The 26,923-nt window shown below is 36.7% G+C and overlaps 1 protein-coding gene across 2 annotated transcripts in view; it reads right to left on the reverse strand.

The window, feature by feature from the left end:
• Positions 1-17,038, reverse strand: part of nck2a (NCK adaptor protein 2a) — a 63,403-nt gene extending 46,365 nt beyond the window's left edge. Inside the window, exon 1 of one of the 2 annotated variants that reach the window (XM_082174845.1) lies at positions 16,824-17,038. The gene's annotated coding sequence lies outside the window, so the exon portion shown is untranslated. The remainder of the gene's footprint in view (positions 1-16,823) is intronic. The other variant, XM_082174844.1, reaches the window with a different exon arrangement.
• Between the last annotated feature and the right edge of the window lie 9,885 nt (positions 17,039-26,923).

Below are 26,923 nucleotides of genomic sequence, written 5' to 3' on the forward strand. Positions count from 1 at the left end.
GCAATCTTCTAAGCTTTTCTTAATTGGCAGTTTATGGAGTAAGACCTGGGACTTATGCAATTTGATATTAATGGTATACTGTTGTTTGGGATTATATTAATGCAGCCTCAAGAAACCTGCATCATGGAATTTTTTTATTATATGATTTTGCACACATGTGATTATATGATTGATTGATATATTATATGATTTTTAATTTTTTTTTCCAGAACAACAAAACCGTTTTCATTTAGCCAAAAAAACAAAACAGAAAATAAAGTTTAATTATCAATTAATTAATTAATAAAATGTGTACAAACGGTTGCAAAAATTAAAATGGCATATTAGGCAGTTGGTATGACATAATGACGTTTCTACTCCACTATGTTGTTGAAACAAAATCATTTAAATGGTGTCTGTACTAAAAACTTGTTTCCATGACGGATTTATTCAAACACACATGAAATAATGAATACGTGACTAACAGTTTAAAGGGGTCATCGGATGCAAAATTCACTTTCATATGGTGTTTGCATATAAATGTGTCTTTGCGGTGTGTGGACACAACCACCAATCCATTCACTCTTTTTTTTTTTTTTTTATCCTCAAAAATTCTAAACACTCAATAATCAAGCCGTTTGGATTTTCTGAGCAATATGATGTCATATTTGTAATGTGACTTTGCTTCCCTAAGGTAAATGTTAGATTATGTGACTGTTTACAAGCTGTTTTATTGACGTGTCTCTGCGGTTGAAACACTGATTAAGCGATTACATGAGACATGCTACTGATTTCAGTAAGTTGTACTACTGTATACCTTTCAACGTGCCTTCTGATGTTCATTCATGTTTATTTTATGCTGTAACTAGTATTAAAGCGGAGGAAATGATCAGTTCCTTCCGCTTCTCTTGAATTGAGGCGCTATACTGCGATCTGTCATACCACATTAAACAGCGCCAAAACGGCACTTATTGTTTGAATTTTGTCAAAATTGTCAAAATTCGAAAGCTGAGACTTTGTTTCATATCAGAATCTTGAGATTTAAGAATCAATTTTGATTCTTCAGAATGAGAATCGATTAAAATCGGGAATTTGATATTTTTAACCCAGCCCTAATTATAATGAGACATGATACATTTCAGTTAGTGGTACTGTTTCTTTCAATGTACCTTGTGGTGTTCATTCATGTTTATTTCTCCCTATAACTTGTAGTAAATATAAAGAGATACAGAGATCTGTCAAGCCACATTAAAGTGTGTGAAAACAACATTCAAGCTGAAACCGTTTCATATCAAAAGTAATGATGTCGAAAGCTAATTGTAATTACTGGATGGCAGGCACACTAGAAATAATGTTTAGTGAAGTTTTTCAACTTCACGGAATAAAAGAAGACAAAATATGGTTGACTATTGATCATACTATAGACTATTGACATAATGTAGCACATACACTTTGCTTCTCTACTTTACATAGATGCAGCAGTTGCCATTTTTGCAAACCATACATTACAAGGAAAAATATTCCAAACGAGGGAAATCATTGTGGTGTCCATGAAGATGTGGAAAAAACAGGCATACATCAAGCTTACACATTTACCCAAATTATTACATGCCTGTTTAACCGAAGCTAATTTGGGTGGGTTTCTCCCATCCCCTACAATGTCACTTCTCTGTCTTTTACGGCCCTGACGAGAACGTCGGTCTCTTCGGCTGTGAACTGCTCCTGGTGTGCGCCTGGCAAATCCGCCGTTGTAATAGCATCCGCCAAGGAACAAGCGCGCCTGCTTTTAAAGGGAATGTGAGATGACGCTCTGATTGGTTTATTTCACGTTATGCCCAAACCACACAAATGAGTAATGTAGCTACTTCAGACCAACCCATTTTAGATTTGCGTTGAGTGCAAGAGTCATTTATCCCGCCGGCATAATAGCAACAGCGCCCGAGATCCGCCCACACTACTACCGCACTACACTACACTACTTGCGTTTCGTGTTTGATACTTGCGTTTCAGATCGGTAAAATAGGGCCCTGAGTGTACATAGGCCATAAAAGCTTTACTCATTAACCTGTGCTTGTCCACACCCTTAACACAATGCTAATAGTTATGAGTAATTTGACTGAGTTTGTTTTGTTAAGCTCTTAAGTTTGAAACCGAGTATGTGTGAGCACATGTACAAATAAATAATATGCTAACATACCACACCACTCCGGCTCCAGTCATACAAAACAAACAGGAGAGATGGCAGCAGCCCAAGAATCTCGTCTCCGCAGTGAAGGTTCAGGTCAGGTCGTTCCTGTCGCTTGTCTCTCTGCCATTCATACTCATTTTTTCCATTCTCATTTATACTTACTGCACTGAGGTTTACAGAGATTAACCCCTCGGCATCCAATCTGTTACATCCATCAAAGCTGTGGCCCATACTCACATTCACAGCTGAACAGTTCCAGGTTTTGCCAACTGATGCTGTGGTGTTTAATCTCCAAGGCTAGAACTGTGATTCAAAGCTGTCTGAAAACACATCTAAAAACACCACAGGAAAACTTCTCATCATAAATCTAAAAAAAAAAAAGCACTGATGCATGCCTTTTTCCCCTTGTAGAAAATCAAGGAAAATTCCCACCAACAACGACACAAGCTGGATTCTCCATTTGAGGCAGAAAGCAAGGCCAGAGTCTGAGGCAATTATGGATGTGCAAAACTACACGGTCAATGACATCCAATATATGATAAAGAGAAGTATTCTTTTTTAAATAAAAAAACTCCTTTCTTTTTTTTTCAATTATTATAACTAGGCCTAGTTCTCTTTGCATTCATATTGGGTTCATATGGTTTTTAAAAACTTTTATAGCATTTAAAAAAAATAACACCTGTGAAAATGTAAAGTGGTGAAACATTAAGTAAAAAAGTAATAAGGTAGTTTCCTTATATATTGATTAGATATGTAAAAAATAATTTGAATGAAACATCTAGTGCTCACCAAAGCTGCATTTATTTCATAAAAAATACAGTAAAACAATAATATTTTGAAATAATATTAGAATATAAATAACTGTTTTCTAATTTAATATATTTTAAACTGTAATTTATTCCTGTGATGGCAAAGCTGAATTTTCAGCATCATTACTCCAGTCTTCAGTGTCACATGATCCTTCAGAAATCATTCTAACATGCTGATTTGGTGCTCAAGAAAAACTTTTAATAAATATAAAGTTAAAAACAGTTGTGCTGCTTAATATTTTTATGGAAACTGTGATAATGCATTTAATATAAATCATTTGTATTGTAATTAGTGCTGTCAAAATGAACGTGTTAACGCATGTGATTAATAAAAAAAAATCCAGTCATCATTTGGCGAGCCTTGCATTATATGATCACGCTCTTATTCAAGCAAACGCTTTTAAACCATTCACGTGCGACAAGAAAAAAAAAAAAAAAGAAGAGAACTCAGTGCTGTACTGACTCGCATGCGACTCACGCACACAGAAAGCTGCTTCAGACAGCGCTTTAACGGACAAAACTAAAAATTATGCCACAATGCCCGTTTTGTTGAGTATCATCGCAAGCACAGTTAAATGAATTAAATGAAGTCTTAAATGTACGTCATTTAGAGTTAATGTGTATCAGATGCTATGATGCTCTGACATGGTCATGTGTGGCAGGTTTGTCATTAAGGATAATCAAAGAACAAACAAAAGTGAAAAATCACTCACTGTTCTAGACTGAATAACTGTTGTAGCTTTAATAAGAAATCTAAATTTAATTTATAATTTATAAGTGTTTGATAACTTTATAAAATGTCTGTATATCATGTTAGACCTGCCTCAAATCTTAAAGCACTGTTTACAAGGTTACATGGAGCAAAAACAATGAGAACAATAACTTTTTGTGCATTTTGACAGGGCAAGTAAAAATCCAAACCGGTCTGACTGGGCCAATTAAAAAAAAATTTGAGCCCTGATATATTGAAGGGCATGTAAATGTGGCATTTATTATAATGGGTTTATGTGAAGATTGTTTTTATGCACACTTAAATTAGTTATTTATTTTTAAAGCCTAATATAGATGTTAAAATGAATAGCTTTAAATTATACTGTAATGCTGAATGGCCATAATTAATGGCTAAAATTGAGAAAAATCATATTTCATAGAGACATCAGTAGCAGTATTGATATCGGAGATGCCTTCTTTCATAAAAAGATGCCATTAAACAAATATTTAAAATATGCTAATGTCTTTATGTTGTTTCTACATTCATTTTGAGATTAAATGTGAAATTACAACTTTAATGTTAGGTGCGATTATTCACGATTAATTACAGAAAAATGTGTGAATAGTTCATCGATTGACATTCATCGATTCATCTTGAAATCATAAAAAAAAGTCTTCATATCACTTTAACTTCATTTGTCCCTGCTGAATAAATGTACTAATTTATTTACGAACCACAAACTTTTGAATGGTATTGTATAATTTTCCAGGTAAAAAGTATTTATGAATGATTTATTCTTACATGTATTACATTTTTAGAAGTTGCACCACATGACACTTAACAACCTGAAATCATATAGCTGTCAAATGACCTGATGTTTTAAGAGACTTCAATAGGGTCTGCACTCTGCAGGGATCCTCTCTATGATATCAATTGAAACAGTTTTATTTCAGTGAATCGGTTACAAAAAGTGATCCTTTGATGGCTTTCAGAGTTTTTATACCATGCTAAAACTAAAAGACACCGGTTGATGGACGACGGCTAGTCAGCTGACCCATGCCTAGAGTCAATGGCCCAAGCACCCGTGGCATCCGTCCAACAAACACACACCATAGCTTCATCAGCAAATACTTTCACGTGCTTCCACCAAAGAGGGCCGAGAGAGGGAAAGCGTGTGTGTTCTCTTTCTCTTTGGGACTATCTCTCCCCTTCGTGAATAAAGGAGGAGCGTTTTGCACACTCAGCCAACATGCAATTCACACTGCGGCACAACCAGAGCAAGGCCAGTGGACACAATGCAGGGGTACTTTCAAAAAGCGTTGGGCTGATGGGATCCACCACTGGGACATAGACAAAGAAGAACAGTCTTAACAGTTTAACTTAGATCAGACACAGATAATCACCAGACATTCTTACAGACCCGCACACAGTCCATCAATAATATTCAGAGTTCATTTGAAAAATCTCTGAAATGTACGGTAAAAAAGGCACCTGTGGATGTAGCAATTTAGGTTTTACAAATTGAACTTAAATTAAAGTGAATTTATATAGGCCTATATAATATACTGACAACCACAATAAAAACAGGTGGTAACGAGAAAGCCACACGATGAATCAAAGTTTAAGTAGCTTTTCAACAATGTAGAAGATGCACACAAATACATTCATGTATTTAACAGTCATGGCAACACATTAAAGATGCACGATAAATCAGCCACCATATTGTTATCGGCCCGATAAGAAAATTTGCCCGATATATTAAAGCTGATAAATAATGGATTATTTTCTTCAGCTGACACTTCAGATGCGCATTATTTGAATTGCTTGAAATATGAATACAGTTAAGTCTGTCATATAGGCTACATAAAATTATAATAAGAACATTATAACTGTGTGCTTGGGATGTGGCTTTTAATAATGAGACGTGTTCTTCTAATCAGGCTCTCAAAACGTATATAAAAATTTGGACTTAGATTAATCGGCCAATATATCGGTTATCGGCTTTCAAATATAAAGAATTATCGTATCGGAAAAAATTTTCATATAATGCAATAAACATTCATTTAATAACATAAGATGTAACATAAACACCTAATGTAAATAAGTGTTAAGAAAAATACTAAGATGAAGCAGTTATTTAAATGAAAAGAAAAACATAAAATGTGAAGTGTCACACAGGGAATTCTGGGCTTTATTATTTATTTAAATTCTGGAGTTTAAGGCTTTTCACTGGAAATTTTGAGACGAAGATTTTCATTTCCAATGTTTACAGTAAAGCGTCTTTTAAACTTACTTGAAATGTCCTGTTAGATTCATTATAGTTGTTCACTGTATAAAGTAAGGAAACTTAATGTTTACCAATTAATAGGTTTTTACTGTAGCATTTTTAAAGTCTTTTAACATTACAATTATGATCATTTTTAACAGTGCAGATTTCCCTGCCCCATTAAGAGTATGAAGTCAAAGGCAACTGTGGTTTGAGTCAAACTTGGGGATTTTGCAGAATAAGCTGCAAAGTGGACTGGACTTCATGCCAATAGTTAAAGCCTGAGCAGTCAACTAAACTAAATAGAGGATCAGAGGCATTGAAAATAATCTAAAAAGTTGAAAAAGTACATCTATTCTACTGTTGGAGTCACAATGTTAAGGTTTAAAAAGCACCGTCTCCAACCATGAGTGAACCTAAAAGATTATGACAGACTCAGAGAAGAAATAGAGGTATGGTAAAAGGGGGGAACTGTGGAGAGAGAAAAAAAAAAACCCTGAGGGGGAAAAGAAGAGAGAAAGTAAGATAAAAGAAGAGATAATAGGATTGTCTATCAGGCCCCATCACAGTTTCTAAGAAATTGGGTAAGAGTTCAAGCTGTACTGTCTTACAAAAGAAATTTCACAGAAACCTCACCCATGTTCAAAGTTCACTTATGAGAGAGAACAGGTCCGGAGATGGAGAATACGTAGGATCACGTAACTCTTGATGTAAACACAGCTTAACATGTCCTACTCTACATCCGTTCCCTGAACTGAGAGAAAAGGGGAGATAAGGAAAGACTCCGGGTATCAAATTCACATTATGGTGTATGTGCTCTGCCTTCCGAGAAGGGATTCAGTTATCCTCACAATGTTTGCTACGGCTTTCTTAATATGCATGAGTGTGTTTATGAGTGTGTATAGAGCAAGATATTAGATATTAATGATGTATTCATTATTTTACTAACAATACAAGCTTTTTATTTGGTCATTATTGATAATGCCTTTTCTAAAACATGAGTGGATGGGCCAGTTCCATACCTGCTCCTTCTCTCATAATTTACGAGCATGAAAGTGCCATTTCCATTTCACGGAATTAATACACTGTCTGTTTTAAAGATTTGTCATCACTCAGAAAGGTTCATGGAAGTTCAATGTGGCATTTTACATGTTTTAAAATGTTTGACCAAAAAAAGAAAATGAGAAAATTTGTGGTCAGTAAGATTTTCTTTAAGAAATTAATACTTTTATTCAGTAAGGATGCATTAAATTAATCAAAAGTAACAGTAAAGGCATAATGTTACAAAAGCAAATGCTTTTCTTTTGAACTTTATATTTAAACCAAAACCCAAAAATATTAAGCAGCACAACTCTTTTCAACACTGATAATAAGAAATGTTTGCAGAAAATCAGCATGCTAGAATGATTTCTGATGGATCATGTCATAGTCGCTCATCGGCCGAGCATCCAAGGAAAAACGTGAGATTAATTAGTGAGATCCATTCATTTGAACCAATCAAACATTTGATTGAGATTCGGGAAACTCACTGATTGGTGGATCTCACATCGGGTCATGGACCTCAGCAACAAACACAGTGAAAAGCACAACTGTTTATTTAGAGATGCCGAACACTTAGACACAACTAGACTCAAACAAGCAGAAAACCAAGTTAATTAAATTAAGTGGAGCAACAGCCACCAACGCTGCTCCAAACAAACCCTCTGACAAAACAAAGCAGCAAACACTGCACAAACAGAATCAGACTTGACAGTGAACGCTCAACTTCCCACTGGTACATAGCATCTTTGTTTTGGTAGTGAATTTCTCATGTGAACTCCTCTGTTCTTCCTCTCTCTTTCTTCCTCCTTTCCTTCTATCTCTCACCCTCCCTCTAGCTCAATCTCCTGTCTCCTCTTCTATGTGGTTGACAGCACAAATCTGTTGTCATTACCTTTCTCTGAGAGGCTGACAGTGAATGGTCAGGCCTTGGGCTGTGGAGCACTGAAGCAGTCCCAGATATCCACACACAGCGTCTGGTCACCTACTCACAGACAATTAACCTCACTGTCTCCAACATCTGGCATTGGTCAGCACATTTACACCGCGTTCCAAATTATTATGCAAATTGGAATTAAGTGTCATAAACATTCAATATTTAGTTTTTTTAATCAAACTCATGGATGGTATTGTGTCTCCGGGCTCTTTGGATCACTGAAATCAATCTCAGACACTTGAGATAATTAGTTTGCCAGGTGAACCCAATTAAAGGAAAACTACTTAAGAAGGATGTTCCACATTATTAAGCAGGCCACAGGTTTCAAGCAATATGGGAAAGAAAAAGGATCTCTCTGCTGAGGAAATGCGTCAAATAGTGCAATGCCTTGGACAAGGTATGAAAACATTAGATATTTCACGAAAACGTAAGCGTGATCATCGTACTGTGAAGAGATTTGTGGCTGATTCAGAGCACAGACGGGTTCGTGCAGATAAAGGCATAATGAGGAAGGTTACTGCCAGACAAATTCATAGGATTAAGAGAGCAGCTGCTAAGATGCCATTAAAGCAGCAAACAGGTATTTGAAGTTGCTGGTGCCTCTGGAGTCCTGCGAACCTCAAAGGTGTAGGATCCTCCAGGGACTTGCAGTTGTGCATAAACCTACTATTTGGCCACCCCTGACCAATGCTCACAAGCAGAAACGGTTGCAGTGGGCCCAGAAATTAGACAAATTTTCAAACAGTCTTGTTTACTGATGAGTCCCTTGCAACCCTGGATGGTCCAGATGGATGGTGTATAGTGGATGGTTGGTGGATGGCCACCATGTCCCAATAAGGCTGCAACGTCAGCAAGGAGGTGGCGGAGGAGAGAGCTGGTAGGCCCCTTTAGGGTCCCTGAAGGTGTGAAAATGACCTTGGTATATAGAGTATAGTAAAGTATATAGAGTTTCTGACTGATCACTTTCTTCCATGGTACAAAAAGAAGAACCGTGCCTTCCGTAGCAAAATCAACTTCATGCATGACAATCCACCATCTCATGCTGCAAAGAATACCTCTGTGTCATTGGCTGCTATGGGCATAAAAGGAGAGAAACTCATGGTGTGGCCCAGCCCCCATCCTCCTCTGACCTCAACCCTACTGAGAACCTTTGGAGCATCCTTAAGCAAAAGATCTATGAGGGTGGGAGACAGTTCGCATCAAAACAGCAGCTCTGGGAGGCTATTCTGACATCCTGCAAAGGAATTCAAGCAGAAACTCGCGTGACCAATACTCTGTATTTAAACTTTAAAACTTTAAAATAGTCTCACGCGGAAAAACAGTTTATGTCCACTAACGAAAAATGGAAACACCGGTTGCTTTCATGTCCGCTGCGGACATTAATAGGCAAAACCTCGGCAAAAAAAGGAGAGTTACAGTATTACAACTAAGATAAAGGCATCAGATCTCCAGTGGTTTAAAGTGATATGATGAATTGGACTTATACTGTTATTCCACATTAACTGGACATGTATCGTTCTTCCACATTCCATAAATGTAAATTACTCTAACTTTATTTTTTTAAGATTGACACTGAAAAATCTTATCTCATTAGAATTGGGAAGCTTTTGTTGTCTATCTTCAAGTAACATAAAAATATATAATATAATGTTCACAGTCAAAAAAAAAAAAAAAAATATTATTCAAAATTTTAAAATATGGACTTATATGGTTCTTCGTCTCAAGGCCTCGAATGATGATAGAATTTTCATGTTTGTGTAAACTATACTTTTAAATACATGCTGTTACCCAAGAGCCATCTTCTTCAATTCCCGTGACTTCTAGCTACACCTGAGCCTGCGTTCTGCTCTGTCCTGTCTGAGCGAGGGGGAGGGCTGGAGAAGGCTCTGAATCAGCAGGGGAGAGGGGCAAGCAGGGCCCAAATCTGCTGCTCATTCCGAGCTGCAATGAAGCACTTAGAGGCGGTGTTGAATTTCACACTCCTGCCCTGTCTAGTCCAGAATGGCCATTTCACTGAGGAAATTCAAAACCAGCCATGCAGTTAAGAGCAGGTGACCCTTAATTGCAGCCCAAGAAGCCCTTCACAGGGTGTTTATGACTGGAAAATGAATTAATGATCAGTTCAGTGTTCATGGCAATAGGGTGCTAAAGAGAAGTGCTGAATCTGTTGTGTCTGATCATGTTCAGAAGGGATGCATCTGTGCTCTTTTTAAGAAGATGCGTGTGCGTAAGAGAGAGAGCATTTGTATTACACAGACAGATGACAGAACCTTTCATAAGGGAGATAGGTCTGATATCTGCTACAAGAAAACACAATCACCTTGCTGGAGCAGCTGATGGAGTGACATGATAAAGCATCTCTATGCCCACAGACTGCCGACCTACTGGAAAGCCCTTACAAAGATCGCAGGATCTAACCAGGTTGGCCGAGAAGTTAATCAATCTTGCAGGTAACAAAACTGTGTCATTGATATGATGCTGATTTTGTAAATACTTTTTTTTTATTAATCGTATTAATTAATTACTACAATTATTTGAATATACCTATTCAATGATTTGTATGTTTTTAATTTCTGAAATAACATTTTGTTTAATTCTTTTTTGAGATATAATATCAAATATGTCAGGGTTATTCAACTGTCGTGATATCACAAAGAAAACATCCTCATAAACAAAAGTAGTAATTAAGTAGTTTGGCATTATACTTTATTATTATTTCTCGAAGTAAAAGTAAGCAATGAAGCATTTTTGTAAAAAATACTACAAATATTTAAAAAACTTTTCAATCAAAGTCATGTGGCGCAACCACGAGAAATGATATCACAGACCTTGACTGTGTGTCGAGGTAAGTTATTTAAAATATAATAATCACTTAAACTATCAAAGGTTATGGCTAGGTTAATTCAGGCTCTAATGTCACGTGGTGCAACTTGGCAAAAACACTTCTTAATATTAATGAATTAATAAACATTAAAACTAGGGCTGCATAGAAAATAATAAACCAATTACAAAGGCATAAATACAATAGAACAAAGATACAAATGAAATAAAACAGTGCTTTATGTTTTTCAGGGAAGTCTAACAGTATTTAGAAACAGAAATTGATCAGATGTAAAATAACACTGCATAGTCTTCACTGTATAATGAAATATACAGTATAATAAAAATAAATATTAATAAAATGTATCTCTGTTACAGCTACATAAGAGATTTTCTCTTTGTATTTTGTTATTTTTAGGGAAAAGGTTTAGGGAAAAATATACCACAGAAGAGAACGGAATTCGGTGTTTGTGGCTCTATGTGTGTGCACAGAAAACAAGATGCGAGTACCAAATTGAGTTCTCTTTCGCGTCTTCTTGAGCTCAAATGTTTTAAAATTGCTTCCAAATGATAAACTTCGCAATTAATCCGTAAATCATGTGTGTTTCAAACCCTAGTGCCAGTCCGTCCGGATCACAGATCAACTACGATCTATACTTCGTATATCTTACATCCACAATGTAATACCAAATTTAGCATTTTAATCAACAGTAAATTTTTTGTTAACCTTTTATCATATGTCTTGGAGTATTGTAATAATATCGTATCGTGAGATCACTATCGTGATATGTATCGAATCGTGACATGAGGGTATCGTTACACCCCAACTGGGAAGTCATAATTCTGTCTACAGGAGGTCTGACAGAAAAAAAGAGTGATAAGAGGATAGATGGAAGAAGCAGCCAGGACTGCAATCCAGCAAAGACAGAACAAAGCCATAAAGAGAAAGATGCTCTATGCCGCTATACAAGTCTGAGATAGTCCCTGGAAAGCATGTGAAAGGAAAAGGTTCAGCCAAAGGACAAAGTCTAGTTCAATTTTCCAGTGAGTTTTCACACAATGTACAGCTCCTCAGTAAAAATCTCCTTAACTGCTAATAGTTACTCGCATAAGAACGTTCCCCATGGTCAACAAACCTCAATCCCTTAATGAAAACACAATTAACCAAACAATGCCCTCGTTAAATAAATTGCCCTTTCTAATTGGATGCCACCGCAACAGCACTGAACACCCAGATTGCAACCGACACAAACAAAGTCTGCATGGAAAACAAAGCTAAATTAGGCTTTTGTGCAAAATGCCTGAAGATCCTGAGCAATCACATTTGTCTTTTGTTGAGACTTGTCAAATTTAAAATCTTACATGCGAACAAACACAGTTTAAATGCTCTAAAATCACCCAACACAATCTAATGGCAATTCGTAACTATTTTACGTTTTGCCGCATTGGTGGCTAATTCGTATGAATTTGTACAATCTTATTAATACGATTCGCCTATGACTCAGTGACGGTTATGTTTAGGGGTGGACCTTCATGCTCTTTTCCTAAAAATCAAATGTTTTTGTACGGTTTTCAAAGTACAAATTCATATGGAATCGCCACCTCGTAAAATATTTATGTTTACCTGTGAGATTGTTGAAAATTCATCCCTAGATGAGATCTTCACCAACTGTCATCTTTCATAGTGGCTTTGCATGCACTGAATATTCCATGTGGAAAAAAGGGAGGGTTTTTTTTTGTGCAGATTTAGAGGAACAGTCTGGAATAGCGGTGGATGATCGTTTTCACAGTCAAATCTCTTTAGCCTACACATATGACCTATAAAAACCAGTGCTAAAGAAAGCAAAAATATAATACAGCCTTTCAATCCCATTCAAGCAGAGGAATGACACATTGTAGGAGCGCTTGTGATGCGCAGGATAGCCTAAATCCTCTTTCATACCAGAGGCAAGCCGACCAATTCAGTTCCATCATTGCTAAATCAGCTGCATGCATAATGCCTGCTTGAGATTACAAATGATTATGGTAAAAATAACAAAACCCCAGCCTGACCTTTAACCTTCATCTGTGCGTTTTATTAGACGGTACGTCTGTCTCCGGAGCTTGCAATCTGGGCCTTCTCTCTCTTTTATGAAGGCTCTTATTTTGGGAAAGATAAAAATTTGCTGTAGAACGGCACGTCACAAAAAAAGCAATTTCCAGCTCCAAACCACAAACTCTGCTGTGACGTGATGTTGCAGATGCGAGCCTTTCCCTCCCAACACGATTTCCACAATCTAAATTTATGGAGACGATGACAAGTGGGATTTTTATTCATACCATCCAGATCCATTCAACAGCTTTAGATAGAGGGTTTAAACAGGGTCACAATTTCACAAAAAAATGTGTGCCATGAACATTTACTATATAAACTGACAACATTTTAGCGGACATCCACCCAGCAAGGGAAAACGGGTAGCCTTAACCACCAGTATGTGATAAATCAATACATTTACAAAATACTAAACCACAAACTATCTGCGGCCACGCTGAATACTTGCAAGACTCTGCCAAATCCATAAACACTATAATTACAGCCTTTTATAGAAAAGTTAAAGTACATTTAGGTCAAAGTTCTGAGGGAGCCAGTTGCGGAGACGTTGGCGTAAGCCAGCTGAGAGACGCAGAAAACACTTGCCTTGCAAGATTTCTATGCCGGACGCAATTACCAACAAGCACAAACTATAATTTCAAACAAATCATGTCTGGAACTGCAAAACCAAGCTTGTCTCTAATTGACTGATTCATTTGTAAATCACAAGTACATCCTTTGTGAACAAGGGCTGACAGCACTAATAGATATCTTGCCTTTACAGACTGTAACTTAATAACATGCACAAAAAAACAGCAGAAATGATGGTGCGCTCCATAATTCGGGGACGGTGGACATATGAACTTACACCGAAAAGCTATGCCCATGTACTAAATAAATGGCAAAGCTCAGATGGAGGGAAACGCTTTGACTAAACAGTCTTTTGTTTGGAGACTGGTGGCTGGTACTGAGAGAGTACCCTGTGCACAGCACATTCCAGAGCCTCGGTCCAGAAAACAGCACATTTGTAAATGAGATCAGTAAAAAAAAAGAAAAAAAAAGTGCTTGGGATATTTTTAGACCATTTCAGTACTAAAAATACTATTCAAATTCCCTCCTTTGGTCACATAGATAAAAGGAGAACACTGTGATGACAGTATTATATTGTATTTTTAAATTGAAAAGTTCCTAAGCTATACAAGCAATGATTTTGTAAGCTTTTTACATTTGTTTAGTAAATACTAAATGGTTAAAAATCATTTAATTAACAATTTTTACATTGTAAAAAAAAAAAAAAAATTGCTGCCTTAAATTAAGTACAATCAACTTGGATGTTTAAGTCATTTCAACCTAAATTACATTAAACTGACTTTAAAAAATTAGTTGAATCTTACAGAACTTATGAAAAAAACAGTTGAAAATTGTTTAACTTATTTTGATGAGTTAAAGCGATGTAAAAACATGTTGTCATATCATATTAATCATATAATTTTTTACAGTGTAGCCTATCTCTAGAAATATCTATAAATGTCAATCATTTTTCCATTCCTGAAAATTACAGTTCCAAAAATGTCCTAACACTTTGGGGTTTTCCTTACCTTTGGGACCCAGTTTATGGCAGAATGTGCCTGATGCATTACGTAAGCTCAATTATGTTGTCTTTCATTGCGCAATGACAGACACAACGTGACACTTACATGAGTTTTGTAATAGAAAATGCAACCAGAGTTGCTACCGTGTTCAGTCGTCATGCCTTAGATTCCACATACCTGTCACTGCAAGGCAACACACAACAAATCACGACTCGTGAAAGAAACGTCAGTAGTGGGTGTGATCAGAGCGAAACTTTGAACCGGTCGAAACTGAAAATCTCCATATTATGCATTCAAATCGATACTCAGTTACTCAGACAAGAAATACAACATTATGTTAAAACGCATACGGTTTTGGAATTTTGTGATTGTGATGGGAATATATTAGCACAAGTACCAGCGCTGTGTAGAAAGTATAAGCATGTAAGCTTTTTCAATCCTCTAAGGATGTTTCTTGAGAAACTATAAAAATAGGATTATTGTCTTCAAAGTAGCCCAGTATTTGAGCCACTTACTCAGTAAGCCGGGCAGGAGAAATCCTGACTGGTGTAAAATTAAATTATCATAATGCTGGTAAGTATGCGAGTAGCGAGAGTCTGTGAAAGGGAGATGGAAAGGAATACAGTGTCAAGAACCTGACCATAAATGTAGAAAATCCACAACAACTCTAAATCACATGATGCTTCATGTTTACTTTGTGCATGAAAGAAACTATTTTTAAACAAACTCCAGCAATCAGACAGTGTATTAAATTAACTAAATATTTCATTTGGGGGCCCAACTTCTCAAATGACCCTTAACTGTGTCGTAAAATCAACTATTTAAGCATTTTCATTTGCCATTATAGTTTTTTTTAACAAGCGATGTCCTCTGTTGAGACTGTGTATTTTGCTGTAGCCTACTTAAGGATCCGCTTCATATACTTCATCAAAACCCAATAGGCAGATTTCACTGAACTTTAACCCTCTGCTATATCACAAAGTAGAATGTGAGTAACATTGTTTATTGAAACATACAATTTCAATAAAAAAAGAGAAAAACATGAAACAAGGTCAAATTTTATATTGAGGATGTTTTAAAGCATGCCACTAAGTTTTATTTTTGTTTACAGTTCTCATAAGATTAGGGGGAAAAGTCACGAAGAGTCATCCAAATTTTCTGAACAGACTTGATCAATTTATATGACGAACAGATTTAATTTAGGCTTTTATTCACATATTAACACTGATCAGCGAACATAGAAGCTCAACCGAACCTGCTTGACGCACAAGAATGAACCTCATTGGTTCTTGCTGAAGCTCAAACGTGCTGCGTACCACGAGAATTAACCTCATTGGTTCTTGCTGAAGTTCAAACGTGCTGCGTAACATGAGAATGAACCTCACTGGTTCTCGCACATCAAGCGAACATGCTTGAGCTTCCGTTTACCACTGATGTGTAAGTTGATGAATGTTTGTGAATAAAAGCCTAAATTAAATGTGTTCATCGTTATAAAGCGATTGCGTCTCTTCAGACAATTTGGACTAAACCGCTCAATACATAGCCTATGGATTAGTTTTACGATCTCTTTATGAACTTTTTCAATCGTCAAAGTGGTAGTTGCGTAGCTGTATGGAGGGACAGAAAGCTCTCAGATTTCACCACAAAGATCTTCATTTGTGTTCCGAAAAAGAACGATGAAAGTCTCACGGGGTTGAAACGACATGAGGGTGAGTAATTAATGACAGAATTTTCATTTTTGGGTGAATAACCCTTTAAATACCATTGAAAACAATCACACTTCACATCAAGGTCCAAGTTTCATTCACTTCCAGAGAAGTAGCCTAATGTGCACTTCTTGCCATGCTAATTCATTCAAAGCGCTCTCACCTCAGTGAATTACATTTATATTTAAACAATAAACAAAGATAATTATCCCTTAAGGCACTGGATATATGTCAGGGAAAGCTGTTGTTTTACAGTGTGGAATGACTCCATGGCGCGAGCTAACAACATGTAGAAAATGACAATGGACATTCTCAGCAGCCATCATTTCATTCTTTCTCTAATATGATCTCTCAAAACAAAAACAAACCAAAAGCGGCATTTAAACTGTAGGCTACTATCAATCAACAGATGACTCTCTGTTACACGGATGTGTCAAATCCAGCAACTTTAAGGAGGCGGTTGGGATCTCTATTGTGGCAACAGAGCTGGTAGAGACAAAAGACGAGCGCGAGAGAGACAATCACTCAAAGTGCTCCTGTTTCTTTCTCATTTTGAATTGTAACATATACACCGATCCTCGATATAGAAGCAATATTCATGTAGACGCGTTACTGAACACAGTTTTTGCTAGGAAAGCACACCAAGGCAACTTTAAGCGAGCCTTTATTACTCTAGTTGACATGTTAGTGTGTTCTTTTTCTTACCTTGCAGTAACTCCTGATAGATCGGGCTTTAGGACACGCAGAAAAAACACGCTCTCTTTCCAGACTTGGGTTGGTAAGACGATGCGTGGAGAATGTAAATCCGTTTCGGTGAGTTTTTGTCCGTGGGCCCAGGCTGCTGCTCTCTCTCTCTCTCTCTCTCTCTCTCTCTCTCTCTCTCTCTAACCCTCGGTCTGTGTTCAACCTCTAGCTCTCTCAGCCAGCAGCGCGAGTCAATGCACGGGTGACGTCACCGCTGCCATGGCACAGCGCGCGCGAGGAGGGAGGCGCGAGAGCTCTGGGGGTGCTGATGATAATGGAGGGGCTGCTCAAATATTATTGAAACATTTACAGTATATTAAATACTGATGAAGTATGGTAAAGTTTACAAGCATGTGGAAGTTAATACATGAATGAGAGCAGTGCCCTCATATAATAGGCTACATTGTAATAAATGAAAGTGAAAGATGCATGTGCCTACTAGTACAATTATATTTTACAATAAAAAAATAAATGATCCGTAATGTAGTTGAAGGTTTAGACTGTCTATGGTATGACTTACATTATTTGAACTTTTAAAAAGTAGGGGAAAAAAGGGAATATAATCCACAAAGGGTCCACAAATATTTTATAGTTATTTTACATTTTGGGATTTTCAATTTGATATTTCCATTTTCTTGCACCTGAAAAAAAAAAAATATATATAATAATAATTTACAAAAATATGGTAGCCTACTGCTGCTTGCTGTATGGTTGAACATTAGATAAGATTTCATATGAGAGCCTATACAACAGGGCTAAAGGCACACCTTAAGAAAAATTTGCTTTTCAATCCCATTGTGTATGATTGCAGAAAAAAAAAAAAAATGTTTACTGAACATTGATGGAGCAACAGATTTTGTGTGAAAATAAATCATAAAAGTGGTTTGTTTGTTTAAAAATCTTAGTCAAGGCTATACATTTATTTATTTATTTATTTATAAACTTGTTCAAAACGATCACTTTAGCAAAGTTTGTACTATTTTAGATTTATTTAAATAAAATTATTATTTCTTCTCCAATAAATACTGTCATTAATTATTTTTTTTATTTTTTTAAATACAGACATTATTAAATACACTACATTATTTTAAAAAAGTAAAGATTCTGAAAACATTAAATGAGATCCCATAATAATTTAATATAGCTTTACAGTAGTAACAAATAAATATTACATTTTATTATATGATATGATTAATATGATCTTTTTAAATATGATGGTTTCATTATAAATATGGTGATTAAGGTGCCCCATATATTAAGGTGGACACCCAACTTAATAAATTATATTTACCATGTGAATCTAACCATGTCCTGTCAGCAAATGGAAAAGTCAGCCAGCTGTTTATTATCATGTTAATAATTAACATGTTAATAATTGTGCCTTTAGCCCCAACAGCAGGGGCGCCTTTTACCCCAAATACCATACTTTTTCATATTCTTCCGTTATTGAAAAACTGTTGCTTTAATTTCCTTGAACAAAACTGAAAATTATTAACAAGACCTTTGTCTCAAAATATAGTCAGTAATTTTATCGATTCTCATTTGCTACTAAATCTACAACATTTAAAAAAAACATAAAATATGAGATCATTAGCCCAGAATCAACGTTGAGTTGCTGTCCGAAATGGCCAAGGACAAATGATCACATTCATCATTTAAAGCAGCACTCAGTAGCTTCGGGACTTCTTCGCTGTATTCTCGCTTTTTGCTCGCAGGTTTCTCTCTAGAGCTCCCCCCACAGCTTCGGAATAGATATTTGACAACACTGTCGTAAAAACTCGTTGGTGATTCTCAGACACCAGAGGCTATAGATCAACGACATCAAAGCAGATGGGACATTCTTTAAAACGTCTTCTTCATTCGGGTTCGGACAGCGTGAGGGAGCGCAATAATGACAGCATTTTAGCAGATTTCTTTTGGCCGTAAAGCAATTGTTTACATCGCGAGACCTGATATCACACGAGACTTCCTGACGCAGCGGCCGGCGGCCCGCCGGCTCAAAGTTGCAAGTGCGTATTTTCCGCTCACGGGCACCAGGGGGGTGCGAAACGACCACCATTCAACCCGAAATAAGTAATATAACCATTCCAATGACTCCAAAGCTATTCAGTTAAAAAAGTTACTTAGATCACCTTTAAACCAGTTGTTAAAGCGATAGTTCACCCCAAACTGAAAATTGTGTCATCATTTACTCACCCTCAAGTTGTTCCGAACCTGTATGAGTTTCTTTCTTCTGCTGAACACAAAAGAAGATATTTTGAAAAATGTTGGTAACCAGTCAGCCACTGACTTCCATAGTGGGGAAAAATACTATAGAAGTCAATGGGGCCCATCAGTTCGGTTACCACCTTAAAAAAAAAAAAAAAAAATATATATATATATATGTATTAAAAACATTCACTATCCCTGCTGGGCTGAATTGTGTGCCATCTAGTGGTTTAAAAGAGAATAAAGTCAAATGCGCCTTTGACCCCAGTGCGCCTTTAGCCCTGCGGGTTTTCGCAGTGATGCCAGAAGAACCATTCTGTGAAAGAACCTTTCAGTTTCAGTGGACATTTCTTAAAATACCATTTTTAATCATCCAAAAAGAAAAAAGGAAAAAAAAGAAAAGAAAAGACAGACTTTCCACTATAAGAACCTTTTTGTGCAAAGGAAAGATTCCAAGAGTGTTCAAATTCCTTCATGATACAACATACCATTATTTTTAAGAGTGTACTCTACCAAAACAGAGAGCAAATGATACAAGGATGCTTCACAGGCTTATAAAGTCCTTCATGACTCAAAATGGGGTCATGTGGTGACACTGACAGACTATATCCTTCTACTATTTCCCTTCAAGCTTTTAGCAAAAGCTGTAAATGTTTTCAGCAATGTATCATTGCGTTGAACATTTTTATTCATAGAACTACCGCGTCTGCTGCCAAAACTTGACGGGAACTGCAGACTACACTGTAGTAAAATGTCACCCCATCGTTGTCACATGAAAGAATGACTAAGTCTGATTCACCACTGAGATTTTTATAGTTTCAGGAGATGGGGGGAAAAAGCACACATATTTATTGGATTTTGATGAGAGTTTCTCTCAGGCTGGAGAACGATGTTTTATTGGCTCAATAATTGACTGCAATGCAATGACCGAAAGTGCTTTCATCTGAGTAGTTTTCTGTGGCAGTTTAATCATGCTTCTTCCCTTCAGTTTGACTAAATCATGCATAAAACAAGTGCTTATTGTGAAAATGCAAGAAATTGTCCGAGATGGACAAAGTTCATCACATTTTGAACTGGAGCTATAATATTAATGATGGTTAACAAGATAAACGGTGCAAAGAAAGGCCAGTTTAGGGAGTTTAATATCCTGAAACTAATACACAAAAGTTACAAAATGTCACCTATAAGGCTGGTTCTGTTGGGTTGTGACGCAAAATATGAGTCACTTATGCAAAATTACCTTCCACTTAGTAGAATCGAGTCAAATTAAGCAGATGCCAACATGGAGAGATCACTGGACATGTCTACAAAACACAATATGGATTATCTAAACCAATGTATTTATATGCATCTGTGTCTCTCCCGCATGGAACTGAGCCAGTCTGCTGTGTTTTAAATTCTCACAACTGGGCATCACGCCTACACTATAGTGTTTGAAGAACATCATTGTGATCCTCTGCATGTTATCGACTGAAAACATGGGAAACGGCACATTCCAATCATGGATTTGTGCCTGGCACGTTCTGATTTCACATGGCAAAGCTGCATGCATTCAAAAAATATTTAAGCCTAAATTTAAGATTTAAGTTTGTTTTAACATAAACTATTAAACTAAATGTGATGCATATGTGTCATATAAATTTGTTACATAAATGAAACGGGTAAGATTTCTCTATTCAAAAAAATTGTGGCATAGATTTGTACAAATTTGCATTTATCTTATTTTATTTAAATACATTATATTTTATTTTTTACAAAATGCATTTGTTCAAATTGCTTGGAATCAGGGTAAATATGGTCAGTTAACAAATAGGAACATGGTTAAATTATGGTTGTGGAACAAACCATGTACAGTTACTTAAAATGTATGAGATCCCAACAATTTGGAATTATTGATGATAAATATATAAACCTGGTAATTGTGTATTTAAATCATATTCAGTGTATTAGTAAATCTTACCTGTTTTTACATCTTTCATTTATGTATGACTGACAAATTTGCATCACATTTCATTAGTTTGTTGGTCCCACTTTATATTACTTTAGGTGTTTTAAACTTACCAACATTTAAATTAACCATTTGATACAATGCACTTATTATGTACATAAATGTTTTTACATTGCACTTACATTTAAAAAAAAAAAAATCTGCATATAATTACAGCTGTAAATCATTTCTAATTACATCTATAATTACATTGGTAAGCCTTCCCTAACACCTTAACCCTTAAACTTACCCATACCACCAAAACTATTCTTAACCGTCCTTACCTGTATCCCACCTCAATAACAGCAAAAGTGGTTGCACTTTATTTTACAGAACGTGCAAATACGTTTACTTACAATGTACTTACCTAATAATCATAATAATCTAGCAAATTATAGACCCATTTCAAATCTTCCATTTATGTCTAAAATATTAGAAAAAGTGGTGTCCGCTCAACTGGGCTCTTTCTTGCAACAAAATGATATCTATGAAAAGTTTCAGTCTGGATTCAGACCGCATCATAGCACTGAAACTGCGCTCGTTAAAATCACAAATGATTTACTTTTAGCTTCTGACCAAGGCTGTATCTCAATACTAGTTTTACTTGATCTTAGTGCTGCGTTCGATACTATAGATCACACAATACTCTTAGATCGACTACAAAATTATACTGGTGTTCAAGGACAAGCACTAAGCTGGTTCAAATCATACCTATCTGACCGCTACCATTTTGTCTATTTAAATGGAGAAAAATCGATCATAACTCCAGTAAACTATGGAGTGCCGCAGGGATCTGTATTAGGCCCCCTGTTATTTTCAATATATATGATGCCACTTGGAAATATTATAAGGAAACATGGAATTAGTTTCCATTGTTATGCTGATGACACTCAAATATATATTTCATCACGGCCGGATGAAAACGCTACATTTTCCAAATTGACAGAGTGTGTTAAAGATATAAAAGATTGGATGACGCGTAATTTTCTTTTATTAAATCCAGACAAGACAGAGGTAATACTTATCGGTTCAAAAAACCGCCCACAAAACCTCGCACAATACAACTTTAACATCATAGGATGTCCTGTTACTTTATCCTCTACAGTAAAAGACCTGGGTGTTATACTCGATTGCAACCTGTCTTTTGAAAATCATATTTCTTATGTTACAAAAACAGCCTTTTTCCACCTTAGAAACATTGCTAAGCTACGTAATATGCTATCAGTTTCTGATGCAGAAAAGTTAGTTCATGCATTCATGACCTCGAGACTGGATTACTGTAATGCTTTATTAGCTGGTTGTCCTGCATCCTCAATAAACAAGCTACAGTTAGTCCAAAATGCCGCCGCTAGAGTTCTTACGAGATCAAGAAAATATGATCATATAACACCGATTTTATCATCACTGCATTGGTTACCTATAAAGTTCCGTATTAATTACAAGGTATTGCTACTGACTTATAAAGCCCTAAACGGCTTAGCTCCAGTCTATTTAACGGATCTTCTATCGCCCTATAATCCATCGCGCTCTTTGAGATCACTAAATTCAAGGCTTTTGGTCATACCTAGGATATCCAGAACCACCAAAGGAGGGAGAGCATTTTCACATTTGGCTCCAAAACTCTGGAATAGTCTTCCTGATACTGTTCGTTGCTCAGACTCGCTCTCCCAGTTTAAAACTAGATTAAAGTCGCATCTCTTCAGCCAGGCATTCATATAATCCTACAGTTCAAACTACAATCCGGCCTCTATCCAATGCCAGAGGAGAACTGGCCCCCGACTGAGCCTGGGTTCTCCCAAGGTTTTTTTTTTCTCCATTAAGGCACCTGATGGAGTTTTAGGACACCATTAGGTCACTTGATGGAGTTTTTCGGTTCCTTGCCACTGTTGCCTTTGGCTTGCTCAGTTGGGGATATTTTGGGGATATTTAATTTAATTTTATCAATCAATAAATTCCTCTTGAAACAAACTTTGTTGTATTATTTTAATTTAATACTGTGAAGCTGCTTTGATGCAATCTGTATTGTGAAAAGCGCTATACAAATAAACTTGACTTGACTTAATAAAGTACTGGGTAATATGCGGTAACTACATGGGTTAAGGTTAGGTTTAGGGGTAGGTTCAGGGTTAGTACCTAGTTCTTGCGATTATTATAATAATTGCATAGTACTATGTACATGGGGAACAGGACTGTAAAATAAAGTGTTACTGTGTTTTGCAATACAACATGCACACAATAAGTACATTGCACTAATGTTTTGGTCACCTAATATAAAGTGTGACCAGTTTGTGACCATTCAAATACATAATCTTAAATTTTGTTGTAAACATATGCCTAATATTCTGTTGGTCCTCTATGTGCTGCCAAAACACCGACCCACTGAGGCATGGGCTCTTCAAGACCCCTGAAGTTGTCCTGTGGGATCTGGCATCAAGACATTATCAGCAGATCCTTCAAGTGCTGTAGGTTGTGAAGTGGAGCCACTGTGGATCGAACTTCTTGGTCCAGCACATCCCATCCTCAGTTTGATAAAGATCTGGGGAATTTGGAGGCCAGGGTAACACCTTGAACTCTTCATCATGTTCCTCAAATCATTCCTGGATGATGTGTGCAGTGTGGCAGGGGGCTTTATCCTGCCGGAAGAGGACACTTCCACCCAGGGAACACACCTGTCAGGAAGGAGTGTACCTGGTCTGCAACAATGTTTAGGAAGGTGGCACGTGTCAAACTGACGTCCACGTGAATAGCCAGACCTGGGAAGAACATTGCGGATCATCACACTCCCTCCAGCGGCTTGTCATCGTCCCACAGTGGATCCTGGTGTCATCACTCCCCTTGGTAAACGGCGCACATGTACATGGTCACATGATGTAAAAGAAAACAGGACTCATTGGACCAGGCACTCTGATTTATTATTACATATTAACATTTAATATTTTGCATAAAGGATAAGCATCAATTTAAACAATTATTGTTGCATACCTACTTATTCTTTTAAAAAAAGAAAATAAATATTATGCAGTGTGCAGTATTCAGTAAGTTGTAAGCTAATATTCCATTCTGGCTTTGAATAACCCTTCTTCATCAGCAGGGCACAGCTGCATCTACAGCCTTGCGTGGCGTATTTATCAAACTAGCCTGCATAAACAGGTTACTGTATGCTGTTTCAGCAAACACTGGTGAGCCTATAAGAACACTGATGGCAAGCTGGATATAATAACAACTCGATTTTACTGAAACTTGTATATATAGCCTACTCTGTGGTATTTTCGAGTCTGTTTGATGGCCATTTTAATGATAGTGTGACAGCCTAAGTTTACCAACAAAGAATGACAATGACTCGACCTCAAATAGAAAATCAATTTCAATAATAGAAGTGGTTTGGATGTTGTCATTCCTCTAATGGGAAGACAACAAAGTAATTGAGGTCAATTATCCAGTGTTTTCTCTGTGTGATGAATTATTGGGCTGTGCACAGAAGCAAAGTAATTCAAGTGACAAAGTTGACTGATAAATGAGATCATTTGCAGATTAGGAAAGAGCGCATTTCTCACAATTAAGACCCATTAAATGCAGTCATGGTTAATAGTTTCGAATGAATTTATCTTTAAATGTTTGGCTAGTGGTTACCTTTGTTATAGGCTATCTACAGGTAGTAGGCTACTGTCTGTTTAAGCAGAAGTGGAGGTCTTCTACAAAATTCAGAACATCCATGGGAATGAAAGGTGACAGGATTATGTACACTAGCATCAAAACGAGTGTTTCCATTAATGAACGAACTCGATGTGCATTAAAAGCTGCTCTTAGGCAGAAGGGGATTATGGGAATTGAGGAGAATTTTAAAGGAGATTGGAGTACATTAAACATTAACTGTGAAAAGTCAACATGCCAAACACTATCATGGAGCATTAGACTAGAGATGAGATTTTCGGGTTGTTGAAAGCTACAACTTTCATTTAGTTAAATGAGCAAGGAAATAAAAAGATACAACTTGCTGAAAAATATCGACGTAGGCTTTATAATATCAGCGTATTGATATGACAAGGGCGATCTTTTGTGATGTGTTAGCGCCCCCAAGTGATTGATGATGGTTTTACAGCATGCAATTGCACCAACAGAGGGAGCTTTCAGTTGTGACCACAGACACTGTTTTGAAACGTTTCTACATATTTGCTCATTTAGCCTACTATTCGGCGGGACAAATATGCTTTATTTTATCTGCTTAATGGCAGGTAATGTGTCTTTGTTTTGTGAGATTTGGTTAAGCTTTGCTGTAGTCTAATAAATATACCGGAGCTGCAGCTACCACAACCAGGGCCGGATTAACCATTAGGGCAACTGGTCACTTGCCCAGGGGCCCATGACATCTAGGGGGCCCTGACAGGTAGGAAATACACAGAAATGTAATAAAGTTATCAAACTCTTTACAGTCTTCACTGCATAAACTGCATCTACGCGGGTTAACGCAGACTTTCCTCCCTCCCCGCGGAACGCCAGCGATTACTAATTCGTGAAATGCACTCCCGCTGGTTGAGCGCGGTAAAGTTCGTTTCAGGTTCGATATTAGCCGGACATTTGTTCTATAGGGTCGGTAGTCTAACAAAGAGATCAATAGCAAGATTAGTTTTAACATTATGTGACCATTGTATATCGACATGATGAAATATTCGTTCAAAATCATTCATGCATTAATGCTGCATAATTATACCCGAGAATGCTTTGACGCGTTTCCACAGCGCGCGATGCGTAAGGGAACGTCTGCCAATTCCACCAACTGCGTTAAACGTAGTCTATAATTTGTATTATTTAAAATTACTTTTAACATTTAAAAACAGACGTTTTCAAATCCCAAAGCTTGCAGAAGGTTCCTAATGGCAATACTGACTTAGGCTACTGCTTTCCTGGTAGCCTTGAGTAAATTAACATGTCTAAGAAAATGATTCATAAAACGTAGGCTATATATCAGTTGAGCCTATGTTTATTTTCGTCACTGACACAGACGAAAATGAAAAGACTATCAATCAAAGTTCAGCTTTAGGAGAGGTAGAAATAGGCCAGGATAAGAAGACTGAGAGAATAAGAAATATGAAGATGAGGAGAGAGCAGGTATTGACAAATAATCTAATGACAAGGTTTTAAAGCTAGCCTATTTCTTATAATGTTTTGGCCTTCAAAAGTCCTAAATTGCACATATCGTTAGCCTCATAGCATAATTGCCTAAGTCATATTTCAATGTTTTTGGTAAACAAGAAAAAAACACATTTTTTAGAAATCACATTGTTATTTTTTATTGATATTTTAACAGTACATTCAACCAGATGTGTGAACAAGTATGCAAAAAGAAAAAGATCCATCATCAATTTCCTAACCAATAAAAGTGACTTAGGCAGAATATGCCATGACTTAGGCATTTTTTCTCTTACATAAAAAATGCAAACATAACATAACAAAAGTTGTTTTACTCTCCTAAATATAACCAAGATGTGTAACTTGTGAACCCTAACCAAGTTGTTTCTTATTAATGTCTAACCTTAACCACTGTTTTCCTTTTCCACCCTTAATCGAAGTTCCACTTAGGTGCTGTGCAAACATAACATAACCAAAGTTTTTTTATTCTCCTAAATAAAACCAAAATGTGTAACTTGTCAACCCTAACCAAGTTGTTTCTTAATGTTTAACCTTAACCACTGTTTTCCTTTCCCACCAAGTTCCACTCAGGTGTTGTGCACACGCATTTTCACACTGTCTATTGATGAGGGAGGTTGTCATAGTACTGGTGGGCCACTCTTGGTAGTACTGGTTTCATTGCCTGCAAGTCATTGAATTTCCTGAGAGTAATTGGCAGTTGGGCAGGAAAGAGTGGGAC

The sequence above is a fragment of the Leuciscus leuciscus genome (genome assembly GCF_965113295.1).
Source record: "Leuciscus leuciscus genome assembly, chromosome: 7".
NCBI lineage: Eukaryota > Metazoa > Chordata > Actinopteri > Cypriniformes > Leuciscidae > Leuciscus > Leuciscus leuciscus.